Raw genomic sequence first — 14,327 nt, 5'->3', positions numbered from 1 at the left:
ATCAAATGGGGTCCCAATTTCAGAAAACTGTACAGTTCCCTTGAGATGTGAACTAGATGATCAAAAGGTTAAACACTCTGTCCCATTACCACAATGTTGTCCTGTGAATCTGTTGGAAAGGGATTTGATGTGGTGTTAGGCATTACACTGAGCTCAGCACCAGAGGGTATCGAAGTGCAATGAAGGTCTGAGGTTCAGTGGCTTCAAATGATTAGGCATAGTCCAAGTTTTCTTTTTATCTGTGCATGAATGGAGGCCAGCGAGTAGTGTTGCGCTGATCCCCTGGTGGAACATCTATCTCCCTCTCTGCTTTAACATAATAGTATACAGGTGCTGGTCATAAAATTAGAATATCATGAAAAAGTTGATTTATTTCAGTAATATTCAAAAAGTGAACCAGGTGTCTTCAATATTGAACCTTTTCACAGTATTCTAATTTTCTGAGATACTGAATTTGGGGTTTTCATTAGTTGTCAGTTAAAATCATCAAAATTAAAAAAAACATTTGAAATATATCAGTCTGTGTGCAATGAATGAATATAATATACAAGTTTCACTTTTTGAATGGAATTACTGAAATAAATCAACTTTTTCATGATACTCTAATTTTATGACCAGCACCTGTAATCCCAAGTGCCCCTGTGTGACTTGTTGCATGATGTGCCCATCAATTCTGCCCCTGTCCTCAGGTGTGTAAGCAGAGCTAATAAGAAATTGGGGAATCGGCTCTTCTGATTCGCTACCATGCATTGGCTCTTAGAGCCGGCTCTTTTGGGAATGACACATCACTAAAATCTCCAGCAGCCAAAGCCGCTGGAGATAAATTCAACAAGGAAGTTGTTGAATTGCTCCAAAAAGCTGAATCAAAAATTTTATTCAGAAGTTATGTACATTACTTTTACATGTTCCTGGTGTGTTTTCATCTATGCTGGCCCATATATTTGTGCGTAAGCTGGTGATTGGTGGCCAGAACTGTTGGCAACTTTTTTGTAAGAAAACTCGTTGTTGGCTGTCTCAAAAGAACGAATAAAGAACGGATCGAGGTAAGGTTGGGGAGGGGGTCCCCCTCAGTGCTGTAGCATATGAAGGGACACAGTACGAGCACTGTATGTACACAAAGCACGGCGGCAGCAGAGTTTTCAGGTTTCCAGTGTTGTACCAAAAAGTGATTTCCAATGTTATTTTTAATGCATTATCTGAAAAGTCGCTAAATCAAAGTTGCTAAGTTGTCAACTGATTGCAGCTTTTGACATGTGACAGAAATGTTCTTTATGAAAGCACAAAGGGTGGGCCACCACACTTGACAGATTATAGGTCAACAAGTGATTTACAAACAATATAAATACCAGCAATAATTTTTTTGCCCGGACTCACACATAAACATGGACGGCTTTCATTTGATCCGTGCCGACAGAACCAAGGAGAGTGGTAAGAAGAGGGGCGGGGGTCTGGCTGTGTTTGTCAACGATAGATGGTGCAACTCCAGACATCTAACCATCAAAGAGACGCTCTGCAGTAAGGACATTGAACTGCTCGCTGTTAGTATGAGGCCGTACTATCTTCCTCGGGAGTTTTCACATGTTATTGTGATAACTGTGTATGTGCCGCCCTCTGCTAACGCTGCTGAAGCCTGCGATGTCCTCCATGCTACCACCAGCAGACTCCAAACACAGCACCCACAGGCCCTCTTTCTGATCTCAGGGGACTTTAACCAAGTCTCCCTGTCCTCCACTCTCCCCACCTTCACCCAGAATGTCGCCTGCCACACCAGAAATACCAACACACTGGATCTACTGTATGCCAACATCAAGGAGGCATACAGCTCATCACCTCTGCCTCCCCTGGGGGGCTCAGATCACAACCTGGTTCATCTCCAACCTGTGTACAAACCCTTGGTACACAGAGAACCAGTTGTGACACACACAGTGAAGAAATGGTCTGAGGAGACTGAAGAAGCTCTGAGAGACTGCTTTAGCTCCACTGTGTGGGAAGAGCTTTGTGCCCCTCATGAGGAGGACATCGACAGCATCACGGACTGCATCACTGATTACATCAATTTCTGCGTGGAAAACACTGTGCCCACCAGGAGGGTACGGTGTTTTTCAAACAACAAACCCTGGATCAACTCTGAAATAAAGGCTCTCCTGAAGGAGAAGAAGAGAGCCTTTAGATCAGGAAATAAGGAGGAGCTGAGAGCCGTGCAGAAGGATCTGAGAAGGAAAATCAGGGATGGAAAAAACATCTACAGGAAGAAGATGGAGGACCAGCTACAGCAGAGCAACATCAGTGGGGTTTGGAGGAGTTTGAACTCAATTTCAGGCCACAAACCAAGCCCTAGGGTTGTGGGAGACTTACTGTAGAGTGGGCGAACAACCTGAACCAGTTCTTTAACAGGTTTGACTCTGTGGTGGCATCAGCCATCTTCTATGTAGCAGTATGTTGGAGCAGCAGCTTGTCTACAGCTGAGAGGAAGCTGATAGACAAGCTCATCAGGAAAGCCAGCTCTGTCCTAGGATGTCCTCTCGACTCAGTGCAGGTGGTGGGAGACAGAAGAACTCTGACCAAAATAACATCACTGATGGACAAGGTCTCCCACCCCATGCATGAAGCTGTTGCTGAGCTGGAGAGCTCCTTCAGTGACAGACTGCTGCATCCTAAATGCACAAAGGAGCGTTACCGCAGATCCTTCCTCCCAGCAGCTGTAAGACTGTATAACCATCACTGCTCCCAACAAAAACCACAATAACCTACTCATTGTAGGATAATATATAATATACTGTAAATAGTCCGGCCTGTTAAGGTTCAACACACAGGCACATCATGTACATTGTATATAGTTTTATTATTATTAGTAGTATTGTTATTATTAGTAGTATTAAGGTTAATCTTGTTTGTTGATTTTATATATATATATATAAATATATATTCTTAATAGTGTAAATTATTATATTTATATTTATAATAACTGCGGCTGCTGTTATTCCCAAATTTCCCCTCTGTGGGACAATAAAGGCTGTTTCTTCTTCTTCTTCTTCTTTTGACAAACACTGCACAGTATGGCGGCATACACATTTTGCGTATATGCAGTGCAGTACACATTGAGATTTAGATCAGTTTATTGCACCCTATAAATAATAACATATAGGTGTAGCTGTTAATTAGTACAACAATGTTTCTCAATGTTTGAGAGTTTTATGCAAGTTAAACTGGAGAGAGACAAAAGACAAGAAAAGGAGACAAATAAGCAGGAGCAGAAACTCAGTGTCCTGTCACATCAGGTGACACAGCGCCAACTCGACCTGGAGGCCACCCGGACCGGTCAGCCGTCACCAGCAGGAAGTTGAGTTCCAGTTGGAGACCCAAAATTGCAAAGATTAGAAGACACTTATGACATTGAGCATTATCTTGCTGCCTTTGAGAGACTGGCTGAGGTCTATAGTTGGCCACAGTGGCCAGTTTGACTCATTCCACTGTTGACAGGAAATGCTAGAAGTGCTTTTGTGGCCATGGACCCAACAGCTACAAAAGAGTTTGGAGGTGCCAACTGCTGAGGTCTACACTGAAGTTTATAACCAGCCATACCTTATCAAAGTAGGGGTAGCTCCTGAGTTGCCATATCCTGTTCTGCTGGGGACTGATTTGCCCATTTTGTTAGGTGTCATCCAGGAAAGCAAGAGTAAGTTGTGTGGGATTGTGACCAGGGCTAGAGCAAGGCTGTCGGGGGTGCTGGAAATAGCTGAAAACCCAGGGTTACTTCAGCCAGAACCTGTAGAGCTAAATCCTGCTATTGCTAATCCTTTTTTGCCAGCTAGTGTCAGGTGTGAGTCCATCACTTCAGAAACTAACACTGGTGACACACTCAAGCTGATGCCATTTCAGGATGAGCAAGTAGATAATGTTGCAAGTGCCACACAGGAAGAAAGGTTGGAGAGACAAAGAGAGCAGGTTGAGGAGTTGCTACTTTAGTCAGCAGAGCATTCAGAGCAAGAGATTGGGGCTCCAGAATTAGATGATGATGATTTCTCTTTGCCTTGCAAAATATCACTCCAGCAGAAAAATGATTCCACACTAGCTGAATGTTTTAAGAAAGTTGCAGCTAACTCTAGCTTGCTTTCTGAGCATTTTGTCATGGAAAATTGGCTCCTATCTAGACAGGCTGATGAGGGTAAACAGCTTGTGCTTCCTGAAAATTCAAGGGCCGAGGTGATGAAGGTGGGGCATACTATCCCGCGGGCTGGCCATTTGCGTTTTATGAAAACTTTGCACAGAATAAGTAAAAGTGTATACCCAAGTGAAAGAATACTGTAAATCATGCCCAGAATGTCAGTTTAGATCTGGAAAGTATATACAACACCCGTCCCCCTCATTCCTCTCCCTGTTATTTCCACACCCTTTGAAGATATTGTTGTGGATATAGTGGGACCAGTTGAACGCAGTCAGACAAGAAACAAGTTTATTTTGTTTATATGTGACTATGCAACTAGGTATCCCGAAGCCTACCCACTGAGAGAGGTCACAGCTAAGCAAGTAGCTACAGCTATGCTAAAGTTTTTTAGTCAAATTGGGATCCCCTGAGAGGTTCTGACAGATCAGGGAACAAACTTCATGAGCTGAACACTCACACAGGTTTATCAGCTCTTAGGGATTAAAAAAGTAAGAACCACCCCTACCACCCTCAGACTGATGGGCCTTGTTGAGCGTTTTAGTAAAACCTTGATCTCCATGTTAAGGAAATTTGTCTCAGATACAGGAAAGGACTGGGATAAGTGGTTGCCATTTTTGCTTTTTGCTTTCCATGAGGTGCCCAGAGCTCAACATTTTCACGATTCGAGTTGATATATGGTCATCGGGTCCGTGGCCCTCTGGATGTTGGAGATGTGGGAGGACTATGATACACCTAAAAGCATCAACATCATCTATATGATGTTGAATACTTTTTTCTCTAATGTCTAAAATTTTGTTTGTAAAGAAATTCATGAAGTCACTACTAGTTAAAGTGAAAGGAATACTCGGCTCTACAGAGCTCTGACTCTTTGTCAGCCTGGCTACAGTGCTGAAAACTAACCTGGGGTTCTTCTTTTTTTCTTCAATTAAACCCCTTAACTGGCAAGGGCCCGCCCAGGGGCCCTGTGTAGTGCTTTTTGACTTTGAAGCCTCATAGCGTCACAGTAACGCTGCAGTTCACCCTTACGATGCTTTTATATGACAGACTAGACCCTCAGAATTTGATTGACACCTCATTTGGCCAATCGTGTTATGAAATGGGTTTTCCAGAGCCAGTAATAAGCAGACAGCGTCATCTGACTTCTCTGGACATGTCCCCAAATGTCCGCCAATCATTCTTATTGGTCAACTCTGACCCAAAATCTAAATTGACAGATGTATAGCCAATAAAATTCCTGACACGTGGGTATATGGCACTATGGGGTTTGTTTTCACATGACTCCACAAACTCCCTGCGTAATCAGTGCGTCCTCTGTGTGAAACTGAGCAGTGAAGGAACCTGAAAAACCAGCCTATCCCCCCAGGTTCCGGCATGTTCGTTTATTAAACAGGAATGACAGCAAACAACGGAATAAGGAGTCCAATTATTAAATTTAAGAAAACCATTTCAAACAGTTTAATCTGGGTCAGACTGCATGCCATGCCCATGTGAGATGGCATGAAGTACTGGCACATTCTAATTCAGCTTACAGTTTCATGTAGTCACAGCTTATCAGTCTTTTTACATCATGATACAAAACAAGAAGTGTGCAAGACAGAGAAAAAGGATTCCACAGCTGCTTCTTCCTCCAAGTGTTCCTTTATCATGTTTAGTCTCGTTGACCACTCCGGAGTCCGTGCTTCTGTTATTGATACAATGGCAACATAGCAGGAACATTCTGACCTAAAACATTATGTACTTGTGTATTTTAATCAGTTATGTTATTTTCCAGACCAATTTCTCAGGGAAGTGAATGTACATAAGATATATATGTAGCATATACCATGAACCTCATGAAACTTCATAAAAACTCATTTCCAACAATCCCCCTTTTGAGGTCAGACATTTCTGACCTCAACTTCACCAGCCTGACCTCGGGTGGTCAGCCAGGACTGCACTGATGTTAAGAGCCAGAAGAGGATTCCTGTGAAAACTAATCTCATACTATTGTGATTGTGAATTTAGCAAAGAATTAAGACAGGGTTTAATAATGTCATACTTATAATGGATGTGCCTACTTTCTATACTTTCTTATGGCCTGAAAAACAAAAAGAAAACAAGCATTAGTCTTTCATGTGTCAATGTTGTTCAGTAAAGTGGATTAGCATTTAAATTTAGTCAGTCCAAAGTAAATTCTGCATATCAATTGGCCCACATGACAAACAGTAACATGAAACAGTCACTATCTGATAATTTGCTGAAATTCATTAAAAAACATGTGGATTGCATCCCTTCAGGATCAAATCCAGTTCCATGATGAAAATCTTACTGCAAACATAAAGAAATGATCACTGATCAGTGCACAGGTGATAGTTATATATGCAGCCTTCTTTCAGCCTTCAGCACAGCCTACTCATATTCACCAAAGCCATGGATGTTCAAACCACAGTAATCAGCACTTGTCTCTGGAGATGCATCCTTGCACCTCATTAGACATCAGCTATTCACATCTGGCCGTCATCGTTTCAGGTATGATCTCAGGTACCTGTGGAAAAAGTCCAGTGAAGAAAGTTCCAATTTTTCCCTGTCAATTAAACAAAATACCATGAACTGCAGGTCTGTGGGTCAATAATTGAATTTGCACAAACTAAGACAGGACATCAAAATGCCCACAAATATTCTAAAGATGTATTTATTCAGTGGCTTTTAGTTATAAATCTTTTATTTTGTTAATCAGCCTGAGAAAATGAGCTTGCAATTTTCATATACCACTAGTTTACTAATTGGTGGATTCAATCCACCAAGTGAACCTGATTTAATGCACCTAGAGTTAAATGTCAGATTAAGCAAAAAGCTAATATGAGTTTCTGTCTGTCTATGAGTGGGTGAGTGAGTGAGTGTATGAGTGAGTGAGTGTGTGTGTGTGTGTGTGTAAGCTGCTTCTTCATTGCAAGTGTTTGTGTTTTTTGTTTTTTTTACAAGCTCAGTGTCAGCTGTCTCATTTTTCATCCAATTGTAAAGTTAACTTTTGCCTTTTGGTCTCAAACTCATCAGAGAATGTAAAACACCAATTAATGTCTTTAAATTAAAATTTGAGTGGAACAAAAAGAACACAACAAAACAAAAAACAAAACATGGGATGATTCTCAAAATATCTAAAAATAATCATTTTAAAGTTCTCTAGTTTTAAACAGCTCTTGGGTAAGTTTGTCTATAAAATTACTGTTCAATTCTGACTCCTTTAGCATGAAAATCTGGGGAAATAAAATATCTTAGAGAGATCGACAATCAAAATCATTTCAAAGGATTCTACTGGACTCAAAATTATATTTATTCTGTAAGGGTCTGTACCCCAAAGAGAAGCATAATTATGGCAGAGAAAATATGGCTTCATAAACTTCAAGTTACTAAATTGTGAAGGGGAAAAAAATGCATAACCTTGACCTAAAACAACATCAGCAGTTCTTACTAGTTCAGCAGTGAAATAGAGGCTTTAACTGTTTTTTTTTTTTTTATTTTGTGTAATTCTATGCTTTTAAATCTAAACCCCTGCAGTGGGATTTTCACCACAAAACAAACAAAATAAAAATAAAAATGTTTTGGACAGTCTTTAGTCAAAACGTAGATACTTTTAGGGTCACAGGTCATACTCACAACACCATTGCTTGTTGCTTACATGCAGCTCACTGCAGGTTTGTAATCTTTGGTTGTCTAAACTGAAATCAGGGCGTGTCCCCCTGAGGCCTCATGGGAATTTATAAGAGAACAATAGTTAGTGTTGGAGGAAGCATTAAACAAATTATACTCTTAAAACCACAAAATTCTGGCCCCTGTAGGGGCGGCCTTACAATAGTAGTTGAGTCACACTACTGAACATAGCATAACTGAAATTAAAACATTGAAATCAATTGCTTTCTGCCTGGGAGTTCTTTGACCTTTGACCCTCTAATGTGATCTGGTTCTTCACTGATCCTGTGACTGAGCATGCATAAGGCCTAACGCTCCTCACGTCAAAGAGCTCTCCTATTGATGACTGTCCTCCTGGACCCAGAGATGTGCACAAAGATCATCGGTCTTGACTTCTGACAACATGCCAAAAATCCACCCTGTGACCAAAGCCTTGAATATCAAGAGGCTGAAGACCAGATCCACTGCAGAGGTGTCTGGCACCTTTAATGTGTCTCAGCGTCAAGTACAAATAATTTAAAAAAGGTTTGAAGAGACTGGAGATGTTTTTGACAAGCCCAGGTCTGGCAGACCCCGCAAGACAACTGCTCAGGAGGAACGTTTGTTGGTTAGAAAATCCAAAGCCAGCCCCTTTTCCACTGCAGCAGAGCTCCACCAGGCCTGGTCACCTCAAGTCCCTGTGTCAACTAGAACAGTTTGTAGGATTCTGTCTCGAAATGGCCTCCATGGTCGAATCAGTGCCCAGAAGCCAGCACTAAACAAAAGGCAATTAAAAAACCGTGTGGCATTTGCCAAGGCCCACAGCCTGCCAAACAGATGGACGCTGGAAAAGTGGCAGAAGGTGGATTTCTCAGATGAATCTTCAGTTGAATTACACCACAGCCACCTCAAATACTGCAGGAGACCTACTGGAGCCCGTATGGATCCAAGATTCACCCAGAAAACAGTTAAGCTTGGTGGTGGAAAGATCATGGTCTGGGGTTACATTCAGTATGGGGGTGTGCGAAACATTTGCAAGGTGGAAGGCAATATCAATAGCCTAAAATATCAAGAAGTATTAGCTACCTCTTACATTCCCAATCATAAAAGGGGTCAAATTTTGCAGCAGGATGGTGCTCCATCTCATACATCCATCTCTACATCAAAGTTCCTCAAGGCGAAGAAGATGAAGGTGCTCCAGGACTGGCCAGCCCAGTCACCAGACATGAACATCATTGAGCATGTTTGGGGTAGGATGAAAGAGGAAGCTTGGAAGACAAAACCAAAGAATCTTGATGAACTCTGGGAGGCATGTAAGACTGCATTCTTTGCTATTCCTGATGACTTCATCAATAAATTGTATGAATCATTGTCGAACCGCATGGATGCAGTCCTTCAAGCTCATGGAAGTCACACAAAATATTAAATATGGCTCTAATAGCACCACAACTTCATTCACCAATGTTATGAAACATATCTTTGTATTTGAAGTAAATTATTTGTTTGATTTTCTCATTACTTTCTGTGGGCGACAAAACTTTTGTCTTGCCAAAATCTGACCTCTCTGTGTTCATTAAATGATCAATATTTCTGCAGTGAAGCAAATTTATTTTCGTAAATTAAACCTCATTTGGGAGGGTTTCAGCTTTCATATGAGTCATTTCTAAAACCAATGGATGAATTTAAAGTCAGGTTATGAGCTTTTGTTTCCACAACATGGATAAGCGATAGAACTTCTGTCAGGGACTGTAGACATTGCAACTGTCTCATGCCAAGTGACAAAATTTAACGTACAATTTGAGAAACTATCTCCAGTTATGCTTAGAATGCTGGTACTGAACTGTTTACACATTTCCAGGTCTATTGTGCTTCACTCAACCATCAGGGTTATCCCAATGCTTGACCAACTGAGAAAAGGCCTGCAGCTGTATGGCCTGCTCCAGGTTATGGAAGCACACCCAGATATCTGTCTGCCACTGTTTGTACCAACTGAAGATGATAAGGTAGTTAAATGATTCTGGATCCTTTTTTTTTCTTTTTCACTGAACATATTTTATGTTGAATGCTAGAAATCCAGTGTACATCTAAACCCACTTTTCAAAAGGTGGATGCAGCATTTATCCTTGAGAAGTACCAGCCAGTTTTCAGTGAGAGGGGCTCCATGAAGTACACCCGAGAAGCGAACATCATGAATTTTTTCCAAGACTTCCTACAAGAAACAGAGGATTGTGGTATGTTTGATCTGGTTCACTACTTTTTTTTTGCTTTTCATGTACTGTAATGTAACAATGTTTGTTGTTGGAGGCCTGTCTATAGAAAAATGTGTAACCACAAGGGACAGATAACACATATTTCTTTGTTTATCCCTCCTCCAATCCCGAAAACTTTTTCTTTTTTTGTTTTAAATTATTAAGAACAAGACCACCAGACAGAGGAAAGTGAGGGCCCACACCCACTGACAGTTGGACGAGTCATGCAGTGGATCACTGGACAGGCGCATTAGCCTCTTCTTCCTAGTGAAAAAAAGGATTTCATCATATCTGTTAGATTTGATCATGACTGCAACTCCCATGCTGTTTGTTTTCCAATGGTCAGTGCATGCAGTCGCAGAATAACATTTCCAGTGGCTCACTTGACTACATTAGCTGAATTCCAAAGCATCATAAAAACAGCCATCCAGTATGGGCAATCTTTTGACAGGGTCTGAAATATTCTGCTATCCTTACTGGAATTAGTCAGGACAGATTTTACTGCAGAGGTAGCTGCAGGGAGATTTGGTTTTCTAAGTGCATTTTCAATTGGAATTGACCCAAAGGCAAAAGAAACTGTACTAACAATGCATGTTTCATTGATGATTTTAATGTCACCTTAATTAAAAGGGATGCAAAGATTTGTGCACGACTTAGCTAATCTGAGCTTTATCTTCTCAACACTAACAAAAAAAAAGTCAGTCAGCGGCTGCTCCCCTGATTCATAGCTTGTTCTTCTTTTCCCATTTGATGATGACAGGATTCTCTTGATGTTTACTGTATTGGCTTCACTGCACATTTAAAGATAAAGTTGATAGGGGGATGAAATGAAATAAACTGTGTTCAGCAGGTAGTTTCATAGAAAATGATGTTGGTGTATAAAGTTGTATTATTGAGCCCTTCTGTTTGTTGCTTTGAGACTGAAAAGAGAAATTCATATAAAATATTTGACGTATAATAAAAACAAATGGCTGTTAAGTTTTAAATATTTATTAAAAATAAATATTGTTGTTCCACACAAAATCTGAAGGTTTGAATTTCAACTGTGTTTCAAAATACAAATCTAATCAGCTGGACTTCTGGCATGCTAACAAGAATCAATCATGAGTGGGAGCGACCAGTCAGAAGACTGCTCCCTGATTTTCAATATATTGGACCATTACTACATACAGGTCTCTGCCATATGATTGTGATGGCGCAAGGGGATTGATGACAGATGTCATAGATTCTAATCCAGCAGGAGATAGAGGGCATGGAGTTTCTGGGAGCTGAATGGGGTTCTTGTCTGATGCCATCAAATGTCTCCCAGTCAGTGCCAAACAGTTCCAGGTTCTGCCATTGAATAAAAATACATAAATTAAGATTGGAGACAAGAAAAAATGAGTGGTAAAGAGTGTCAAACAAACCTGCAAGTCTTCCTCTCTTTCATCAGCTGGGTTTTGCATGTGTCCCATAACCCACAGCTGGTTTGGGGTAAGTCCACTCTCAGACGTCAAAGGATGATTGTCCCACGCTTCAGTGAAAGTGTGCAGTGCATCTGCCAGCCGAGGGAGGAACACGTAATGTGCACAAAACATATGAACCGCATTGGACAAATCCAGAAGGCCGTCCTCCTCCAGGCTGTGAAGTGCCTCATAGTACAGTTGTGTTACACTGGTCCACACATCTCGCCACAAGCGCTCAATTCTGTATCAGACAATGTAAACAATAAAAAAAACTTAATTACAAAGAAAAAGAAAATTTATGATTGACTTACTAGTATAGGAAAGGTACCTATTTTTTTTTTTTTTTAAGAGGCAACTTTTGTTTTTAATTCAATTCAATTCAATTCAATTTTATTTATATAGCGCCAAATCACAACAAACTGTCGCCTCAAGGCGCTTTGTATTGTGGGTAAAAACCCTACAATAATACAGAGAAAACCCAACAGTCAAAACGACCCCCTATGAGCAGCACTTGGCGACAGTGGAAAGGAAAAACTCCCTTTTAACAGGAAGAAACCTCCAGCAGAACCAGGCTCAGGGAGGGGCAGTCATCTGCTGTGACCGGTTGGGCTGAGGGGAGAGAAAGACATGCTGTGGAAGAGAGCCAGAGATTAATATCAATTAATGATTAAATGCAGAGTGGAGTATAAACAAAGTAAATAAGGTGAATGAGAAACAGTGCATTATGTGAACCCCCCAGCAGACTAGGCCTATAGCAGCATAACTAAGGGATGGTTCAGGGTCACCTGATCCAGCCCTAACTATAAGCTTTATCATAAAGGAAAGTTTTAAGCCTAATCTTAAAAATAGAGAGGGTGTCTGTCTCCCGAATCCAAGCTGGAAGCTGGTTCCACAGAAGAGGTGCCTGAAAGCTGAAGGCTCTGCCTCCCATTCTACTCTTAAGTATCCTAGGAACCACAAGTAAGCCAGCAGTCTGAGAGCAAAGTGCTCTATTGGGGTGATATGGTACTATGAGGTCTTTGAGATAAGATGGTGCCTGATTATTCAAGACCTTGTATGTGAGGAGAAGAATTTTAAATTCTATTCTAGATTTAACAGGGAGCCAATGAAGAGAAGCCAATATGGGAGAAATATGCTCTCTCTTTCTAGTCCCTGTCAGTACTCTAGCTGCAGCATTTTGGATCAGCTGAAGGCTTTTCAGGGAGCTTTTAGGACAGCCTGATAATAATGAATTACAATAGTCCACCCTAGAAGTAATAAATGCATGAATTAGCTTTTCAGCATCACTCTGAGAAAGGATGTTTCTAATTTTAGAAATATTGCACAAATGCAAAAAAGCGGTCCTGCATATTTGTTTAATATGTGCATTGAAGGACATATCCTGGTCAAAAATGACTCCAAGATTTCTCACAGTGTTACTGGAGGCCAAAGAAATGCCATCCAGAGTAAGTATCTGGTTAGACACCATGTTTCTAAGATTTGTGGGGCCGAGTACAAGAATTTCAGTTTTATCTGAATTTAGAAGCAGGAAATTAGAGGTCATCCAGGCCTTAATGTCTTTAAGACATTCCTGCAGTTTAATTAATTGATGTGTGTCATCTGGCTTCATTGATAGGTAAAGCTGAGTATCATCTGCATAACAATGAAAATTGATGTAATGCTTTCTAATAATACTGCCTAAGGGAAGCATGTATAATGTAAATAAAATTGGTCCTAGCACAGAACCCTGTGGAACTCCATAATTAACCTTAGTGTGTGAAGAAGACTCCCCATTTACATGAACAAATTGGAGTCTATGAGATAAATATGATTCAAACCACTGCAGTGCAGTACCTTTAATACCTATAGCAAGCTCTAATCTCTGTAATAAAATGTTATGGTCAACAGTATCAAAAGTTGCACTGAGGTCCAACAGGACAAGCACAGAGATGAGTCCACTGTCAGAGGCTGTAAGAAGATCATTTGTAAACTTCACTAATGCTGTTTCTGTACTGTGATGAATTCTGAAACCTGACTGAAACTCTTCAAATAAACCGTTCCTCTGCAAATGATCAGTTAGCTGTTTTACAACTACTCTTTCAAGAGTCTTTGAGAGAAAAGGAAGGTTGGAGATTGGCTTATAATTAGGTAAGACAGCTGGGTCAGTGATGGCTTTTTAAGTAGAGGTTTAATTACAGCCACCTTGAAGGTCTGTGGTACATAGCCAACTAATAAAGACTGATTGATCATTTTTAAGATTGAAGCATCAATAATTGGAAAGACTTCTTTGAACAGTCTAGTAGGAATGGAATCTAATAAACATGTTGCTGGTTTGGAGGAAGTAACTATTGAAGTTAACTCTGAAAGATCAACTGGAGCAAAAGAGTCTAAACAAATACCAGCAGTGCTGAAAGCAGCCGAACATGAAGAATAATCTTTGAGATGGTTATGAATAATTTTTTCTCTAATGTCTAAAATTTTATTTGTAAAGAAATCCATGAAGTCACTACTAGTTAACGTGAAAGGAATACTCGGCTCTACAGAGCTCTGACTCTTTGTCAGCCTGGCTACAGTGCTGAAAAGAAACCTGGGGTTGTTCTTATTTTCTTCAATTAATGATGAATAGTAAGATGTCCTAGCTTTACGGAGGGCTTTGTTATAGAGCAACAAACTCTTTTTCCAGGCTAAATGAGCATCTTCTAATTTAGTGAGACGCCATTCCCTCTCCAGCTTTCGGGTTATCTGCTTTAAGCTGTGCATTTGTGAATTATACCACGGAGTCAGGCACTTCTGATTTGAAGCTTTCCTTTTCAGAGGAGCCACAGTATCCAAAGTTATACGCAG

Source organism: Archocentrus centrarchus, chromosome 1 (assembly GCF_007364275.1).
Source record: "Archocentrus centrarchus isolate MPI-CPG fArcCen1 chromosome 1, fArcCen1, whole genome shotgun sequence".
Classification (NCBI taxonomy): Eukaryota; Metazoa; Chordata; class Actinopteri; order Cichliformes; family Cichlidae; genus Archocentrus; species Archocentrus centrarchus.
Note: the sequence above shows the minus strand (reverse complement) of the source record.